The sequence below is a fragment of the Triticum dicoccoides genome, chromosome 7B, assembly GCF_002162155.2.
Source record: "Triticum dicoccoides isolate Atlit2015 ecotype Zavitan chromosome 7B, WEW_v2.0, whole genome shotgun sequence".
Taxonomy (NCBI): domain Eukaryota; kingdom Viridiplantae; phylum Streptophyta; class Magnoliopsida; order Poales; family Poaceae; genus Triticum; species Triticum dicoccoides.
This window is the reverse complement of record NC_041393.1, coordinates 398,493,044-398,499,043: the sequence shown is the minus strand read 5'-3', so window position 1 is coordinate 398,499,043 and position 6,000 is coordinate 398,493,044.

Below are 6,000 nucleotides of genomic sequence, written 5' to 3'. Positions count from 1 at the left end.
GAAATTGGAATGCTTATATTTGTGAGTCTATGCTTCAACTAGTGCCACTTCTACAGTAATAACACTTTCAATATCTATGCAAACAGGGATGCTCGATTTTAGTGGAACTGCACAAAAAGTCCAAATGGTTCAACATTAGGAGCGTGTTTTCTTCCAAACCTTTATATCCAATTGGTGGCACTATGAGTTGTTCATTACGAAGGTACATGGTGAAAGTGCTAGTTATCGACTAGAGGGGGGGTGAATAGGCGATTTTTATCAAAGTCTTCAAAACGTGGAAGTTTCAAAGACAAACAATAGAAATAACCTAATTGATATGCAGCGGAAGATAAACTACAACAAGCAAGCCATAGTCAAGTATGCAATAATGTTAACGTACGAAGACTAATAACAGCTAGGTAGTAGGATCAGGATGGAAGATAGTATGAAGCCAATCAACAATAGTAGTCAAGCAATGAAGTCAATCAGATAAGACAGATAAGCAACGACTTCACGAAGACAAACTCAAGGTAAAGGAGGGAAGAGATAGAACCAGGCACTTGTTGAAGACACGGGATTTGTTGGACCAGTTCCAGTTGCTGTGACAATTGTAAGTCTGGTTGGGGAGGCTGAGATTCAACTCAGAAGACTGTGTCTTCACCTTATTCCCCTTGAGCTAAGGTCACTTAGTCCTCGCCCAATCACTCTGGTAAGTCTTCAAGGTAGACTTCCAAACCTTCACAGACTTTGTTCACCCGGCAATCCATAGTGACTCTTGGATGCTCAGAACGCGACGCCTAACCGGCTGGAGGATGCATAGTCCTCAAGTGTAATAAGTCTTCAGGTCACACAGACAGAAAGACTTCAGTTATGCCTAACACTCTTTCGCTCTGGGTGTTTAGGCTTTGTCCTCGCAAGGATTTCTCTCTCTCAAATGCTTCGAGGTGGGTTGCTCTCAAACGACAAAAGTCGTATACTAACTTTGAGCAGCCACCAATTTATGGTGTAGGGGGTGGGCTATTTATAGCCACAAGGCAACCCGACCTGATTTGTCCGAAATGACCCTGGGTCACTAAGGAACTGACACGTGTTCCAACGGTCAGATTTCAAAAACACGCGGCAACTTTACTTGGGCTACAAGCAAAGCTGACTTATCCAACTCTGGATAAGATTTGCTCTCATTGTCTTCGCTCGAAGACATAGGATTTGGGTTGAGCATCACTTCAGTCACTCTGACTTAGTTCACTTGGACCCCACTTAACAGTACGGTGGTTCCTATGACTCAACACAGAAGAAGAGGAAACAACGAAACAACCCAGTCTTCGCGCTCCATAGTCTTCACTCAATGTCTTCTCATGTCATAGTCTTTAATGTGAACCTCTTCACACACCACCATTGTCTTCAATGTCTTTATACATTTTTAGGGGTCATCTCCGATAGGTAAACCGAATCAATGAGGGACACTACCTGCGTTATCCTGCAATTCTCACAAACACATTAGTCCCTCAACCAACTTTGTCGTCAATACTCCAAAACCAACTAGGGGTGGCACTAGATGCACTTACAATCTCCCCCTTTTTGGTGATTGATGACAAACTGGTTGAAGTTTTCAACGGGGATAAAGTATGTGAAATTGTAAAGGGTAGGAAATTGTCTTCATAAGTAGCAAGGGCTCCCCCTGAAGATGTGCATATAAGTAATTTTGCTTTTGGAATGCAAATGCACATGGCAGGTTGTACTTGTGGAGATCCACTTCAACTTATGAAGATAATTCATCATGCATGAAATGATATAGCATATAGGATGACATGCATAATGAAAAATGGACGTCTGTAGGATGATCTAAGCGCGGAGTTTATCATCGCACATGCGGAATTTATCATCGCATCACAGTAAAGCAAATAAGTAACAGACGACCATCAAGTTTAGGTCTTACAACTCAAAGAACCAATGTTTTTAAAAAGCAAGAGTTGTAAGCACGAGGCAAAAATATAATGCAACCGCCCATATGAACCCGCTTGAAGACTATCAAACTCATACGCTTCTCCCCCTTTTGTCAGTAATGACCAAAAAGGTTTGAAGACATAGAGCATCTACTCGTCCTCATGAGGAGTAGTTGAAGCAGCAGGGTTGTCGTTGTCGTTTGGCGGTGCAGACGAACTTGGTGCAGTGTCGATGCGTGCAGAAGTAGGAGGTGGTGAAGTAGCATCATCTTCGTCATCGATCACTCTGGCATTGACAGTTGCCGCGGAGGAAGAATATTCAGAGTCTTCAAGAGATGGAGTACGACGTAGGACAGCAGTCCGTGGAGGAGTGGAGTCAAACTGGAATCGTTCATTGAAGCCATTGTCTTGAAGATCTGCTTCAGCACTAAGCAGGGTCAGGCTCTTCCATGATCGCCGGCAAGTTTCATGAGCAACAAAGGCATTCTTGGTGGCAAGGTTACGAATGCGATTGACATCCACCAAGAGGCTTTGCATCTGTCTTTTGAGCCAAAAGTGATGTTTATCCTGTTTCTGATGAAGGGCCACAAGAAGTTCTCGGTCGTTGAGAACACGAGAACGCTTCTGCGGCCTTTGGGCAATGGTGCTTTCAGTGGCTTCAGTAGGTGCTCGATGAGGCAGACGAGTATTTCCAGCCAATGGATAGATTCGTGTTGCTGCTTGAACACCTTCAATGGGTTGAGTGAAGCTTTGGTGCTCGGCATTCTAAAGACAAAGAGGCTTCTTGGCAGGTTCATGGTATATAGCTTCAACTGACATATCAACCTCTGGTAGGAAAATCACATGATTGCGAGCAGAAGGTTGATAGTTGACAGATGAGTGTCGCTTGATGAGGTGCATGACCCATGGGGCATAAAACTTCAGACCAAACAGATCAGATCCAGATGCAGCCAGTTGCCTGATGAAGAAGTCTTGCGCATTGAAGCTGATGCCATTGAGAATGTAGAAGACCAAAGTCTTCATAGCTCCTTCAAGCTTTGCTGCTGATGAATGTCCTTTGATAGGCCATAGAGTTCGCCTGATGATGTGATATATGGTGCGTGGCAGATACTCAAGGTCTTCAACAAAGAACTCTGTTGGATATTCAGCATCACGTGGCAAAGGCTTCATCATGCTCAACATCTGACTCATATTGGGTTCAGGCTTATGGAAGATGCTTTCCAAAGCATTGCGGTGATTTTGACAACCAGGTTCATAGAGTTCTCCGGGAGTGGATAGGCATGTAAGCTCAATGATGTCGAAAGCTTTGGCTTCATGATGAATATTTCCTGTCATCCACTCTAGAATCCATGTCTTGATATCTCTGTTGTAGCCGCGAATATGCAGAGTAGCATAGAATTGTAGTTCTTCATTCCAGTGTTCTTTATCTGTGACAAAACTGAGTAGCCCAGCATCACGAAAGCAGTCAAGTGCTTCTTCTAAGCAGGACAGTCCAGTAATGGCTTCAGTGTCGAGGCGCATATGAGGGAAAATGCGCCCTTAATCATACAGAACACAGGAGTAATAGCTTCGCTGCTGATGACTCCAAAACCAATCTGATGATATTCTTGGCTTCGTGTAGGGGTTCTTCGAGCTGTCAAAGAATGTGTTGTGGCTCTTGAAGCCATTTGCATTGAAAGACCCTGGTGAGTTTGCAGTACCTGGAAACCTTGGCAGTCTTGGCTTGGGCTTCTGGACCAGAGGCCTATGCTCAATGTGATAGTCAAATTGTGGACCAGAGACATTAGGCGGAGGGACCAGAACGGGCCATCTTATTGTGATTAGCTCGCCATGGTTGTATGCTTGCTCGATTGTATAGGGTCGTGGTGGCGGAACAGGAGCAGTGGCAGCAACTGAGGCTTCAGGCTGCACAATAGGTGCTTCAGGAGCAGTTGCCTCATTAGCTTTAGGTGCAGTGGCCTCATTAGCTTCAGGCACACTGGTTGGTTCAAGCTCCACATTAGCCATGACAACGTCATTGGCTTCACTTGCGTTGGTTGTGGCAGCTTCAGGATTTTCAACCTCCACTTGAGGAGCTGGAGGGTCAGGCACAGACGCGTTCACTTCATGAACTGTTTCTTCAGGCATGGGGGGAGTTTGGACACGTTCTTCTTGACGTTCCTCATCGGCTGATGCAGCCGGATTGTCTTCAGCAGCTTGTGCTTCAGACACAGAGACATTCACAGTTGGAGTGGCTTCACAGAACACTTGACGTGCAATAGGTTGACGGTGCACTTCTCCTTCTAGAACGCTCGGAAGAGAGGCTTGAGGCCTTGGTCCTTTGTGAAGCCTTTGTAGTACAGGCGACGCTTTTGGAGATGGAGTGGGAAGGTCCTCATCCTCTTCAACTTGGACGGACGGTGTGGTTTGTTGTTGTTGGGGAGTACTGGGGGAGTCTTGTTGCTGTGGGTGATCAGCCCACGATGCATCCTAAGCAATTGGCATCAGAGGACGACCAATGCTGATGATTTCGTTGTTCGTACGAATAGGCGATGATACCATATTATATTCGATCTGAGGAAGAACTTCATCATCTTCAACATTGTCATGATGACCAATGTCTTCAGCAGCGGTGGGTTCAGCTACTGGTATATCTTCAGCTTCAGGAGCCTCTGTGGAAGCAGGCTCATGAACAGTCATGCGAAGTTCTTGGGATGCAGATGCAGGACGAACCACTGAGATGGGTTCAACAACAAGGGGCTCTGTGGGATCAGCCCAACTCTTCTTGGTCTTGCGCTTCTTCTTGGAGGGAGTGGCATCAGAGGCTTCAGTGTTCTTCCATTTTCTGGCTTCAGCCTCGGCAGCCCTCGTCTTCTTCTGTTCTGAAGCGGTTGTGGTGACCTTTGGCTTCGAGCCAGTCATGCTGCTCGGGAAGATAATGCGAGGGGCTTCTTGGCTTGAAGGTGCAGGCTGGTCAGCAGGAAGCTTCTTATTTTTTTTGCTGCCATCCTGGGGTCAATGCCAGGACGGCCAAGTGACTTGCGCTTCTCAGCCTCATTGTAGGCAAGCACACACTTATCAGCCAAACTCTTCATGCGCTCACGAGAGCCTTGAGCTTCTTGGCGCTTCTTTAGAAAAGCTTCTTTAAGCTCATGCAGCATGACCTTGAAGTTTCTGATGTCTTGAACACTGAGCTTCGCCACATGCTTCTTGAATTGAGCCTTCTCATAATCAATTTTGTTCTTCAGCTCAACAATGCGCCGAGCAAGAGCTAGCTCAGAAGCAATGGCGCCATTGAAAGCGACGCTGAGGCCAATGGGAAGCTGCAAATCTTCAAAGCTGAGATTTGGTGTGTCGAACCATTCATCAATGAAGTTATGGAGAACGGCCACATCAAAGAGAGGCAAGTTGTTGAAGATTTCTGCTTCTTCCTTGCTCTTTATCAGCCGCTCAAGGGCATCATCAGCAAGATCTTCATCGCTGGACAGATTAATGGGCTCTTCACGCAAAATAGCAGCAGGAGTCAGAGCTTGATCAGTACGCCTGACAAGTTGCTTTTTCTTCTCCGTCTTCTTGGATATGCGGGATTGAACTTCAGACTGCACACTGGCTTCAGGAGGTTCAGTGGCCAGTGGCTTCACACGAGAAGCTTTTGTAGGTGCAGCTGATGATGAAGCCTTAATTTTCTTTGGCTTCTACGGCCTTGGAGTAGGAGCTGGGGCTTCATCAGAATCAGCACCATTGTCAGAATGATCCACTTTGGCACCTTTTACCTTGATGTAGGTGATGAGACCATCAAGGTTTGCAAAGGGGCCGATTCTGTTTTCTTCAGCTTCATGTGTGCGATCATCACGGGGAGCAGAGGGGCCAGGATTGAAGTATAATCCCCATGACTTCTTGTTTTCCTTTGCCAAAGCCTTAGCAAACTGGAGGTTGCGCTTGAAGAGATTGTCGTCACGACACCAGAGCAATGATGATGGGTCGGCTTCTTCAGGCTGTGGTCCACGGACCATGCAAGGATAGAATTCTTGCGCAATGGCTTCAGCTTTGTTCTTGGGGGGAAGGCCTCGATAGAGAATATCACCCCAAGGGCTTTTGA